This window comes from Silurus aristotelis (genome assembly GCF_946808225.1).
Source record: "Silurus aristotelis genome assembly, chromosome: 13".
Lineage (NCBI taxonomy): Eukaryota > Metazoa > Chordata > Actinopteri > Siluriformes > Siluridae > Silurus > Silurus aristotelis.
This window is the reverse complement of record NC_139586.1, coordinates 13,448,348-13,463,091: the sequence shown is the minus strand read 5'-3', so window position 1 is coordinate 13,463,091 and position 14,744 is coordinate 13,448,348. Positions and strand designations below refer to the sequence as shown.

The 14,744-nt window shown below is 38.4% G+C and overlaps 1 protein-coding gene across 5 annotated transcripts in view; it reads right to left on the bottom strand.

The window, feature by feature from the left end:
- Positions 1-14,744, bottom strand: part of zfhx3b (zinc finger homeobox 3b) — a 153,191-nt gene that overhangs the window by 96,874 nt on the left and 41,573 nt on the right. The gene's annotated exons all lie outside the window — the stretch shown is intronic.

Sequence of the window (14,744 nt, the reverse complement as noted above, 5' to 3'; positions counted from 1 at the left end):
TTAATGGATAAAGAAGCTCCATTGTGCTGCTAATTAGACACAGTAAAACCAACCATCAGCACATGATCCATCTCCCACACCCAAAGAGAGTGAGCTAAGATTTATCAGCCAAAATGGTAAAGAACTTATACAACAGAGAAAAGAAGCCCAAAATCAGCAAAAAAAACCCTTGCACAACTGTTATATGTGAGTAAGTGTTTATTAAATATTCAAATGCTATGTTAAAATATGTCTATCTCTTAACACTGAATGTAAATGTAAGCACCAAAGTTCTTTAGATAAAATTAAATTAAATAAAATCAACAATATAGTAACGTTAAAAACATGAGAACATGTAGGATAAATCCACTTACTCAAATTCTAAATGCAAAAAATGTGGTGTTTGTTACAAATTTTTTTTACAAGTAAAACTGCAAAAACACATACTAAGAGGAAACGATTTATTGATTATATATATATATATATATATATATATATATATATATATATATATATATATATATATATATATATATATATACACACATATATATTCTAGCATGCCAGTCTATATAAATGAAAAAAGAACGCAAGTAAAAGACAATACATTTGGTGGCCTCGGCTGGCCTAAAACTCCAGATGCAGCTGTGTTTTGATCTGGCATGCAATAAGCTGGTTTAAATACTCCAGCAATCCTCCGTCTCTTCCATAACAAATGGGAGCTGCACACTCAGGGGGCTTGGGTTTGCCCGGAGCGCAATAGAGGCTCAAGAGCCACAGGCCGCAATTTAGAGAGGGCCGGGGACATGAAATGATAGCAAGAGATAGTGCTAAGCTAATAATTTTATTAAAGGGATAGAGGCAGCATTGATTAAAGGGGGCAACCAGACTAAAACCAATAAATCTGGCATGCCCTTTGACCCCCCTATGCTGAATATTACATGAGCAAACTTTCCTGAAAGCATGCTAACCGTCAAGTCCTGCCTGATTAGCACATTTGCTGCATGCACTTGATTTATTTACTTATTTACTTAGGGATGCAAATTTCAGCGCTGATCAGACACTGTGTCTGCAGCCACATCCACCCCCCCTCCATACATATTAAACAACACTGGGCTTGGCTAAGGAGATTGATAATGTCTGACTCCCTCTTCATGAATATCTGATGAAAACGTACCCCCCCCTCGTCACCCACCACTACCTTCTAGCGCCACCACCACAGTACAAGAGATATGCATAAGACACACACATGCACAATATCCTGTATTTTTTTTCCCAATGAAATGTAATTGTTGTGTTTATATTTGGTCATTTTTATATATATTCCACCCCTCTCCTAGATCATCCCTGCCAGACAGTTTGAACATCTCCAATGCCAGCCACCTTAAAAAAACAAAACTAATACATTTCTGTACTATTATACATCAAACCCATTTAAACAGGTGAACCTGCTTGAAACTGTCCATCACCAACACAGTCCAACCTGCACATCAACCTCTTACATCAACCAGAATTGGATGTTAAAATAAAGAAGGTCTAATTTAATAATTTGTACAATGTGCAAGAGTATTGTCTGAAGTCTGCCAGTCGCAGATGGGTGCTCCAGTATATAATGCTGTTTGCCCTTTCAGGTTCTGCTTCCTCTGTGACACCTGTTTAAAGCAGTGGAAGCTTTAAATCTCCAGAGAGCCCGGGCAGATGTGGATCACAATTCTCCTGCCACACACTGTACAGTAGCATTTGAACAAGAATCATAAACCTTGAATTATAGTCATTCCAGAGCATTCCAAACTGCCATACCTTCGCATTATGATTATTCTGTAGATCATTCTTGTGCTAATAAAATTGACTTGAAGACACATTCTCAAATGTACCCCATTTTCTCTATTAAGTACAAAGGATTCCCAAACAAATCTGAAAGCACTAAAAGTGATTAGCAGAAGAAACAAGTTTTGGGTAAAAATGATTTGCTCTCTGATAAGACTTTACCCTCTGATAAGCAGAAACAGAGCAAACTTTGCTCTTAAAGAATCAAAACAGGCTACATTATAGACAATACATCCAGTAAGATTTGTGAGAATATCCAGTACAGCTATAGAGGATTACGTCAGGGCGTATTTGGTCTATCAGGTCCTCAAAGAAAGCATAAAAATAAAACTTTTCAGATCTCTGAATGTCTCTTGTCTGGCCTAGTGAACAGATAAAGCCTTTGCCAAATAAAAGCCCAGAACCTAATGAACACTGTCAGAGAGTGGGTCTGGATGTCATTTGGAGAGGATGGAAAATGAGATAAGTTTTTATTTATGAGACCTTTCATTAGGCGGGATTTACTGGCTGAGTGAGAGGCGAATTAAAGGCTAAGCAGCCATCTGATTATAAGCATGCTCATTCACCTGCCTAGGGTCTGAGCCTTCAGGGGCCGAGCCCTGGCACCCTCCACACTCTCCTGGGGAATTAACACACGCCCGACCCCAGCTGGAAACCACTTACAGGGTGCAGCCCCAACTCTCCGCCCCATCCTTCCCTTAGCAGCTGTCCCACGGCTTCTGTTTCAGCACGCTTGCTCCAGTGCACTACTTTCCAGTGGTCTGCGGCAGAGATCGTGCCCAGATCTAGCCATCACACCGGCTAGCCACAGCAGAGTTAGGGTGCTTATTGAAAAATCAATGTCATGAATGCTAAGAAAGTTACAGGAAAACGTGCAAAGGAAAGGCTTCTACCAATAAAGCAAGTGAGGCTTTTGATGTTGCGCTAGAGACGTGTTCAATGGTAGAGCAAGCGCAGCAGTCCTGCATGGTCTGCTAAACCCAAACCAATTAATGGCACATGTAAGTAAAAATATAGCTGCATCGATAACCCTGTCCTCTCTATTGCTTAAAAAGAATGCCTTGATCCCAGGTTTTTACTTCTGACCTGTTATATTATATATCTCTGTATTGAAAATACAGAAAGAAGATTGTCTTGAGCTTTCGGTTCGGTACACACACGTGTACCAAATGCAATCCTTTTTACGTGCTGAACAGAGTTCCCTCAGGAATGTATTAAGTGGCAGGCCGCAAGTTTGTTTAGTCTCCGCCTCAGAGCAAATTTTTTTATTATTATTAAACTTGAAAACATACAAAACATTGCCAGGGGTATAAAAAAAGAAACTAGAGTTAGCGCAGTGTCACTGTGGCCACTCACTCACTCACTCCATACCGGAAATTTTTTTTTTTTTTTTCATGCATGAAAACGCTTTTGCGTTTTATTTTCAGCTTCAAGAAATTCGCTTCAAAGAAGAAAATCCTAACAATTCCGCATATCAAGGTAGTGAATAAATGAAGGATGGAAAAAATGAAGACATTTGTCAAAGAATGCTGAAATAAGTACCGGTAGATCAGTTAAGTAGATCATATCTTTAGAAAATTAAATATTAAAAACACACACACACACACACACACACACACACACACACACACACACACACACACACACACACTCCTGTATTACCCAAATGGGGACTAACAAATATAAAATATTACATTTTATTTTTCTATTTATTTAATTGTATTTAATCAATTTAATTTGTGCTCATTTATTTGATTACTCAATTTAATTAATATAATAAAAAAATGTATTGCATTCATTTGATTGATTCTATTTAATTTTTCTATAAAATATTATAAAATGGAAACGGTTCAAATGTTAAACACAAATGTCAATAATAATAATTGTAATTAAAAAGTTAATAAAAAACTGACAAGCAATTTTATGTTTCGATTTTCTCCCTCTAACTGTACCGAAATTGAACCGAACCTTGTCTTAACAACTGTTTTTCGTACCGAACCATAAATTTTGTTTGCCGTTAGACCTATATATATATATATATATATATATATATATATATATATATATATATATATATATATATATATATATATATAGGTCTAACGGCAAACAAAATTTACATATATATATATATATATATATATATATATATATATATATATATATATATATATATATATATATATATATATATATGCTTAAATCTGTGTATGTGTGTGTGTGTGTGTGTAAAGTGGACTGTAAGACCACACTTCCCCTAGTACACACTTAATAACCGCTCTTCTTAAATCCAGCTATTTCTTCAGGAATGAGCTCAAAAACAGCCTAATTGCTAAACGACTGCGAGAGAACACGCTTATAATTCATCTGCAATGTGGCTAGTGCTGGGGCTTTACGCAATAAAATCCACTCAATATCCAGATCATTAATATGAGGTAAACAGAGTACACTGAACTGAACTGTTCCTTCCTTCCTCCAGCCTCGTCTTTCTCCTTGAGTGTTTATTGTAGACGCAGGAAAGCTTCGTTGCCGCCGCTGCCGCCGCTGCTTCAGGAGGGAAAAAAGTCACCTCAGGTCGATGCCACTCAGGCTGTAAACACGGTTTCCCGTAAAATCAATGATCTTCAGTTCTAGCTATCAGTCTGAGCTACAGAAATAGCAGTGGCTGTGACGAGGCTGGCGCTGGGGCGAGGTGGAGGGAGGGAGAGGAGAGGTGTGGAGAGGAGAGGAAAGGAGCGTGCCTGCGAGTACATTAGGGATGAGATAGCACAGCTATGTGCAGAATGCTGCTGCTTCTACAGATATCACATCACTAAGTGCACACTCACACTGACCAAAGGTGTCTCTGTGAAGGCAGACTACATTTCCCATAGTGCACCTGGTTTACAAGGAAGAGGCATGCTTTCTGCATTCTGCATGCGTTTGATCAAATTCCATTTCGAACGTTACTCATTGTTTGGACATGTGCAGAGGAGGGACATGGGGTACATTGGTAGGTGAATGCTGAGGATGGAGCCACCAGGAAGGAGGGAAAGAGGAAGGTCAAGGAGGAGGTTTATGGATGTGGTGAGGGAAGACATGCAGGTAGTTGTGTTGAAAGAGGCAGATGTAGATAAAGATTTCGAACGCTACTCCTCCATGACCTTGTGTAACAGGCAAACTTGAAATGTGTAAATAGCTTTCAAACTCTGACATTGTGACTTTTTATTATTTCAATTTTGTTCATCATAATCATGTGTGTGTGATTCATTTTGAAAACAAAACATGGGGAGGCCTACAAAAGCACTTTTGTGCCAATGTATTACTTTGACACTGCACTAGCTTCTTGATAACAAGAGATGGATTCTACGCCTTTTCACGCCACGTGAGGGGGGGACGTTTTTTTAAAAGCAGCCGAAGGGGGGATTTACACGTTGAGGCAGAGTGTCTCCTCACTTTTGGAGAGTGTGATAGAAACAGCCTCTTTGGTGTAATTAGAAGCAGTTAATTAGCTGTGGGTTAATTACTCAGATTGAGAAAATGCGAGATAGAGAAAGAAAGCAGGAGCTGGTAGGGTGGCGAGGCACGAGGAAAGCGGCGAGCGCTCAGCAGGAAGCTCCTCGTCTCCTGCCAATTAGCAAGCAGCATGGGGGGCCTGGCGGAGGAGCAAGGTTGGGGAGTACAAATGAGGCACGAGCTCGAATTAGCTCCCTCACAGCCTGCAGAATTAACATCATACTCAACATCCGCCATTTAAAAACGCATTCCATTACTGATTCACAGTGTTGTTTTTCCTGCTAAGCGATGCTGTTTGCCTAAAAGCAACTTTCCTTTTTTTACATACACAAACAGTGACCTTGGTGAGTATTAAGCTTAAAAAGGCATGTCACAAAAAAGTAAAAAAAAACAAAAAACCCATCTCACATTAGCCTCTCTACTTTCATCATTCATTTAGATAAATGATTTCTACACGAAGCGTTCCTGGGATAAACGTATTGATGTATAATCAGAGATGGGCAATCAGGCTGGAGTGCATGCAGAGCATTCACAGCATGCGCCTGGACACAGCAGGAGACTGGACAAGTGTGTGGCTGACTATGTGTGTGTGTGTGTGTGTGTGTGTGTGTGTGTGTGTGTGTGTGTCTGTGTGTCTGTGATATGTTTCTGTGTTAAGGCAACATTAAAACCAGGATGTAACATCTATTGGCCGGTTATATGACATCACAATAAAATGGAGCACAGAGAAAATTGACGTCCATGCCACGCATCCCATCAACGCTAATTACACGTGGAAATCTAATATTGAAGAATACTGGTGTAAAACACTGGATCTGATTTGGCACACGTCCTAATCCGGGTCATTGTATACCCTGAGCATCTGTGATGTTGACTGATGAGTAATGTTTTAAAAGAGCGCTTTGGTAACAGTAAGGATGTCAGTAGTGAATCAGGGCTGAGTATATGGTAACATCAAAAGAATATCGGTGCCATACAACGTTTCCATCCAACATAAGAATAGGGCGGAGAATTTGATCCTATTTTGTCATTCGGAACATGGAAGTGTATTTCAAAAGCTCCTGGGATTACATTAGTCGCTAAAGTTTTTCAGGGAAGGGTGCTTACAACTGATTTGGATTTTGGAGAGAGAGGTCAGAGGTCAAATAACCACTCTTGAAGACTGTAGTGGGCAGAATAACATCACAGAACCCGTATGTAACTTACTAGTTATTTCTATGTACCTTTGTTAAAAGTTTAGCAGGTGTGTGTGTGTGTGTGTGTGTTGTGCATGTTCTATGGATGAGCTTACGGCATTATTAATTGAAATATCTTTTAATATCTATTAATAGCTCAGGAAAGTGTCTCTTGAGAGATAACGTGAGAAATATGCAGACTGCAGAGATTGCTTCGCCATGTGGTTTGTGTTATGTTTTTTCTTTTCTTTTCTTTTCTTTTCTTTTCTTTTCTTTTCTTTTCTTTTCTTTTTTTTTTTATTCAGTAATGGTAGTCCGGGTCAGCCTTAGTTGACTTGTAAACAAAGGACATCAAATAAAACAAAGGGAGAATCAGAGTTTCTTTTCACATAATCTCTATAATGACAGGAAAAAAGAATAATAAAAAAAAATAGAAATTTACTCTGCAGTAAAGTTTAGAATGCACGTTAATTTCTGCCCCTCTCTCTCTCTCTCTCTCTCTCTCTCTCTCTCTCTCTCTCTCTCTCTCTCTCTCTCTTTCTCTCGCTGATGCTCTCTTACTCTCCATCCCTAGCTACTCTGCAGTTAAGGCAAGCCAACCGCAAACACTGTTGTTAAAATGATCAATACCATTGAAATATTAAACCTTAAGAAGCCGCATTATTGATTGCAAGGCCGATGATAAAACTGTTTATTATCATAATCGCTAAAGCTTCATGTGGGCGTTCTGGAGAGGGACTTGTGGAGCTGTGCCCCGTGCCACCGGCTGGATTTCCTCTGCGCCTCCACTCCCTCTCTCTTGCTTGCTCTCTCAATCCAAACTCTATGTTCCTCCTAGAACAACTTTTCACACCCAGGCTATTTTCTTTCTTTCTTTTTTTTTTTTTTTTTACAACCATGGATCTCTGCACAAAGTCCAAAAAAGGATGAGTGCATGGATAAAAAGATCTTGCTCGGGAATCAGGGATGGGCAGGCTTAATTAGAAAAAAACTCCTTCAACACTCCCCTTTATTTATTTCTTTTTTTTATAATCAGAAAAACAAATACCTCAGTAATGACCAAGTCTGCACCTGGTAAAACACAGCCAAGAGGAGTACGAGCACCTGGAATTAGCCGAATTATCCAGGAAGCATGTTCTTAAAGGAGCAGGTACCTGTTATAACCTTTAAAAAAAAAAAACCTGTGTCCTCAGGCGAATACTAACACATTGTGAGAATGTAGGTGTGGGCATGTCATAACACAAAAGAGGACAAGTTTAACAGTTGACTTAAGAGGACATGGCAAAGAATACAGAATGCACAGCCAGTCCATTAAACTTGTGGCGACGAGTCTGTCGGAAGAGTCGTGAATTAAGAAAAAACACCTGTAAAGGCGTTTCAGTGCCACTCATGGCACAGAGGGGAAGCTGTTCTGTCGAGTTGCAGAAAAACTGCGAAATAGTTTTTCTGTTAAACGTTTTTGTTTACCGTTTAAACCTGAACGCAAAGATAAGATCCCTCACAAAGATGCTGGAACTATAGCATATGTTTCTCGCAAAAAAATGTACATCACTTCCAAAAATTTTTTTTTTTACTAGGTGGCTCATTAGCATACACAGATGAATGATAATCCATTCTGAGTCCAGAAACAGAAATAAAACAGAGCAAAATTCTAGTACAAAGGTGTTATGAAACACTCCTGCTATCATAGCACTTAATCACCACACAGTGAATATAAAAATGCTAGCTGGACAGCTTACTTTTTGTGTGTGTCCCGACAACAGAACACATCTCATATCTAAAAAAAAACTTTTTAAAAAATGTCGCACAACCATGATGTATTCAAAACATTAGCCCACAACTTTGTTTAGTCTGTTTTACTGTGCTTGACTAGCAAACTTACTCATTAGGTGGTATTTTGTTACATTAGCTACCACTTTTTTAGCTCACTCGCTTAAGATCTTTTACTAATTTTACTACTAACTAATGATTTTTCCACCCGATATTCACATGCAAACAAGTCTATATGCGAAAACATTTTGCGCAATTTTTTTTTTTTTACTGCAGGAAGAAAATATGCCGCGAAGGCGAAGGCACGAAACGGGATGGTGACCCAGGCACGGATTCCTTATTCTTGCGCACAGATATACTGGATAAATGATTAGTGACTTTCCTTTGAAGACTGTTGTCTTTTCACTCTACACCAGACATTTGCTAAAGTCATTAATGACAAAGACTTTAGAGCGGGAGGGGCAAAAAGGGTGAAAATCTTTCTGGTACACAAATACTTCTTTTTATGAGCCCTGGCCTGAATTCCTCCCTGCTTAGTTGAAACCCTTATCCTGGGAAAGAACTGTGCAGTGCTTTAAAAGATAAACCTCAAGGGACGACTACTGCTTTCTGCCGCTCCCTTTCCGCCTGCTTTAAAGAATTACGAAGCGTTAATAAAGGAAAGGGAATGATGCGAAGTGAGGAGGAGAACAGGAAAGCAAGCACAGGGCATTGATGGTCTTAAAAAAAAAAAGGGAAACAGATTAAAATGGGAATGGAGTGACGTCCAAAATTAGCTGTTGCCTATTGTTTTAAAGTAGGAGTACTGCTGAGAAGAATTAAAGAGATATTGAAGGGATTCCTATTGATGCGACAGATTCTTAATGCCTGGCTATTCTTGTACAACAGTGCAGAGCGTCTTGCAATTAGGAAGGTGTGCTCACACTTCCTGACAGGCTATTTCTGTGGTGGTGTATGCCAGCCTGGCCAGGTTCCTTTCGCTATGAGAACATAAACATGAAAGGACCTGACAGCTATAATGACTCCGCTCATATCAATTATTTTCCAAATTCGCAAAAGCAGATTGTAAACCTCATCTTTTTCTTTCCAAACTAAATGTATATCAAGCAGGACAGGCCTGAGAAAAGAGCAGATTCATTTAAAATTTACCATTTACAATACAAGCTTTGACAACTATAAAAATCACAGAATGACACTTATGTGGAGAAAAATGATGTGCAGGTTCTGAACCAGTGGTTGTTGTGAGGTCTTGAGCCGAGATGTAACTGGCGAGGTGACGTGCAATTTCTCCTCAAACTGTCAACAACGGAAGAGATGAAGAAAAAAAAAAAAAAAAAAAAAAAAAAAAAACTCAAAGAAAAAACAAGTTGTTAAGAGTCTAACAAGGTGGCCCCGAGGGCAATGGTGAAAGATGCTTGGGTGCTGGGTGTAAGAGGACAAGTAAAACATCAAGCGCCCTTTCTGACTGCAAGCATGTCAGGACCCGCGTTAAGGAAAATCTAATGCAGTTTAAGAGAGGAAGAAAAAAAAAAAAACACATTTCAAGCGTGCAATCATGTCAAGTTTGTGGCTCACACAGCTAATTTGATTAGAAAGGTAAGGAGGTTCTACCTGAGACCAGGCGAACATCTGACTTAAAGAGACAAGTATGGAAGTACAAGTAAATTATATCCATCCACCATCAGCTGGTTGGGGTAAAATAATAATAATAATAATAATAATAATAATAATAATAATAATAATAATAATAATAATAATAAAAACATGCACTGTGAACCAAAACAGCACATCATTCTTGCATTCCAGTGTGTCAACATGTAGCTAGTCTTCCCCTAAGATTCTCTGGAACATCAAATATTTCTGCACACTTTTTAGGTCATGAGCTTCAAGATCCTGCATTTACATGTATATGGAGTGAGAAAAAAATCTCCAGAACACAGTAATACCAGCAGAATTTGAAGCCATACATATAATCCCTGGGCTGAAAAGGTTCACAGTATCTTGTCTTTAAAAGGCATTAAAGATAATCTTGTGTTTGCAAACAGGATACAAAAGAAGTTTGTGGTTGGTTGTCTACCATGTCGGTGAATGTAGACAGTTTCTTGCCATGTACAAATCTCTTTGATGTTATAACTTGTAAGAGTAAGGCTTAGCCAGCATGAACAGAGAACAGACAAGGCCTTCATATCCTTCAACTTGAGAACATGGATAAAAGACAGTCCAATATGCTAATAATCATAGCAACTGTTTCTGATCCTGTCAGTGTGTCTCGGTTATCTGGTGCTTCCGAATAGAGCGTGGTTGGTGTACATTGACACGCACAGATACACAGACATACAGACAGACAGACAGACAGACACACACACACCCCTTGTTTTTCCTGGGTTCCCCTTCTTGGGTTTACCCCCTCACTCTTCCACCCCAAACACTACAGCACCTGTTCGATATAAATCAGAGGCCGTGTTTGGGAAGTGAGGCATTAAGCATGACACAAGCTGTCAGAGCTGAGATCGCAACAACCGCAACATTGAGCCGAACTACCGCAGAGTGTGTGTGCCCAGATCTCGACTCTGACGTGCCAGCCTGCTCTTATCTACAGCCTCCTCGAATTGTGTCGCATGACATGTGCCTCACATCTGGAGTCCAGCTGTGCGAAGCGCCCAGGAGGAGAGAAAGGAGGAAAAAAAGGCGGAGAACAACAGAGACAAAAAACCCAAAGCAAATCAATGGAGGCAAAAACACATACTGTCTTTGACTTGTTCTCCACCTTTCAGCTTTAAAGGAATTTTAAAGTCTGCATTTCTGTCTATTGTTTTTTTATCAAATCTGGACAGAAACAGAAAGCAAAAAAAATTCACATTAATATTAAAGTAAATTACAATAGCTTAGCAGGTCTGAGGGGCAGTTGTTGGAGAAGTCAAAAGTAGCTGTTTAACACATATTGACAATTTCAGCCATTACGCAGTAACGATTAAGGTGTAAGAAAGACAACAAGAAGAGAAAGTATATCCAGTTAGAAAGTAGTTCCGGTTATTTAGCCTTTTCCTCAAACTTCTGTGCCGTCTGTATGGAACCCGAGCCATACAACAATTTCTACCATCTGAAAAAATGGTTCCATCAATTTTTTTGTAAACAACACCGCTTGAAAAAAGACCCCGAAAGAATCCCCAAACATGATTTGTTTCTAAACTGTTTGACAGCTGCCATTAAACTTCCATCAGAAGCGAGTTTATAGCGAACAGACTTCCTATTTTTCCTCTCAATAATTCTTGTGTGTGATGAACACACACCCTACACATACAGAGCATAGCATTTCATCTGAAAAAAAGATGGAGTATCTCTTTAACGATGGCCTGTTGTGTCATAACAGGCAACCCAAAAGGCCTGAAAGAAAGAAAACAGAGGTCACTGTAGCTCTCTACCGCTCTGATTTCCATCTGTCACGTGTTAGCATGAGGTCAACAGGTCACAACGTGGATGAGAACCGGCACATTCCTCAGAGGACAGAAGCATTTATATATATATATATATATATATATATATATATATATATATATATATATATATATATATATATATATATATATATATATATATATATATATATGTGTGTGTGTGTGTGTGTGTGTGTGTGTGTGTGTGTGTGTGTGTGTGTGTGTGTTTATTAGTTTCAGCTGGCAAGCACTCTTCACTCCGTTACCTCAGGACCTGGCAGTTAAATATTAACCATAGATGTTTTTTTCTTCTCTGGGCTGCGCATGCTGTGTGGCAGAGAAAAGGAGAAAGAGTTAAGGAAGAGAGAAAGCTAAAGAGAGAGAGAGAGAGAGAGAGAGAGAGAGAGAGAGAGAGAGAGAGAGAGAGAGAGAGAGAGAGAGAGAGAGAGAGAGAGAGAGGACAGAGTTATCAGCTGCTAAGGTTTTAACCAGAAGTAACCCTAGTCAGTGGCTCCAGCTAAGATGTAGTGTTGCATTTAGCTGTAAGCTATAAAATTTGTATATATATATATATATATATATATATATATATATATATATATATATATATATATATATATATATATATATATATAGAGAGAGAGAGAGAGAGAGAGAGAGAGAGAGAGAGAGAGAGAGACAGAGAGACAGAGAGAGAGAGAGAGAGGCAGAGGGCCAGCACGAGGCCAGCACTGCCTCACTGTAATTTACATTGCTGCGTAATTATCTGCAGGATCAGGGGCTCCAAGCCAATGAAAGAAGCCTCTCTCTGGCAGTGGGGGTCACAGGAGAGGCCATAGATATTACACACACATACACATACTAAAATGACTCTCTTAAAACTGAGTCTCTCAACCTCACTCTGGGAATATACTATGTAAAAAGAATAAAACACTCTCAATGTCTTAAGGTCACCATGCAAAAGCTGCATATTTTACTACATAGGCCCAGTGGCATTATATCACACAAACCAAAGCAATTTGTCAGCATTCACAATATTTTTTCTCTAAAACAAGTTGGTAACAAGTTGTATGTTTAAAAAAACAGTTGATACTTTAAAGATTTTCATACATTTTAAATAAAAACACTGGCAGTGAAGACTCCGTCCATCAACGGAGTACAGAAAATAAGGAAAAATGTAAAAAGTTCTGTCAAAATATATATAGTGTCTCTCAGAAATGTCTGTGAGTATCATCTTATCATATTTTGCTTATGTATCATCTACCACTAAAGAATTCTTGACATAATATTAGCCTGAGCTGCAGCTACCGAAAAGTAATCAACACCTTCTGACCAAGCAAATATATGAAACAGAATTAAACACCTGAAGGAAGCAGCAGCTAAAAAAATGACCATGGAAATAGAAGACTAACTTTCATTTTCATAATCTCTCCTCTCTCGTTCAGGAGAGAGATAAAAAAAAATATATTAATAATGAAAGAAAACTAAATGAAGGTTTTAGAGAAGGGTTTAGCACCTGCAGGACCTGAATGGTTAGCTCTGCACCAGATATTCTCAAATAGTGTTGCAAAACATTATGCTGGATGCGTGTTTGGTTTTGCACTGCATTTCACACACCGTGTTTGGCTAACCAGACCAAAACAACAAAAACAAAGAAGGGTGTAAAACCCCTTGTTAATTTTGTTCTTTCTTTAATGAAATATTTCTTAACGTGAAAAAATATTAGATGAGTAAACAATACAAATATTTCGCTTCGAACATTTTGGATAGTGCATTCCATCTTTATCTTTATCTTTATTTTAGTTTTGTCAGTCCAAATCTCAGAACAGCTCTGTCCTTCAGATTAGTTTATCAGTTTGTGTTTTCGAAAAGAAAAAAAAAGAATAAAATACAAAACACACAAAAAAAAACCATACATGCAGCATGTTTTCTTCACTTCTGGCTGGAGAGTCAATTCAGAGTTCAAAGGCGATCACAGTGTTCTCACCTGAGTGAACTCGCCAAACTTTGTTCTACCGAGTGTGCTTTTAAAACCACCTGAGCTTAGATTACCTGAGGTCTCGCTAAGACTATTTCTAAAACCCCTCCGTGTCAGAAATATCAGAAAAATCTAAAATGCCTAAACTAGGACCCATGGGCCAATGTTGGCCAGTGGTGACCTTGGATTTTTACCTTGGATTATATATATATATATATATATATATATATATATATATATATATATATATATATATATATATATATATATATATATATATATATATATATACACAGTACAGACCAAAAGTTTGGACACACCTTCTCATTCAAAGAGTTTTCTTTATTTTCATGACTATGAAAATTGTAGAGTCACACTGAAGGCATCAAAACTATGAATTAACACATGTGGAATTATATACATAACAAAAAAGTGTGAAACAACTGAAGAATGTCATATTCTAGGTTCTTCAAAGTAGCCACCTTTTGCTTTGATTACTTCTTTGCACACTCTTGGCATTCTCTTGATGAGCTTCAAGAGGTAGTCACCTGAAATGGTCTCCCAACAGTCTTGAAGGAGTTCCCCGAGAGATGCTTGGCACTTGTTGGCCCTTTTGCCTTCACTCTGCGGTCCAGCTCACCCCTAAACCATCTCGATTGGGTTCAGGTCCGGTGACTGTGGAGGCCAGGTCATCTGGCGCAGCACCCCATCACTCTCCTTCTTGGTCAAATAGCCCTTGATGCCTTCAGTGTGACTCTACAATTTTCATAGTCATGAAAATAAAGAAAACTCTTTGAATGAGAAGGTATGTCCAAACTTCTGGTCTGTACTATATATATATATATATATATATATATATATATATATATATATATATATATATATATATATATATATATATATACAGTTTTCCTTTACTGTTTCTCTTTACTGTTTTTCTTTTCTTTTTCCTTTTTTTCCCCACAAATAAATATCAGCAACTCACCATGCAGTAATCTTTTCTCATCTTTCTTATACGCGTCAACAACGCAATAAGACCGGTAAACTTAGTAGTGGTAAGCGAAGCAAAAGGGAACAATGTAGGAG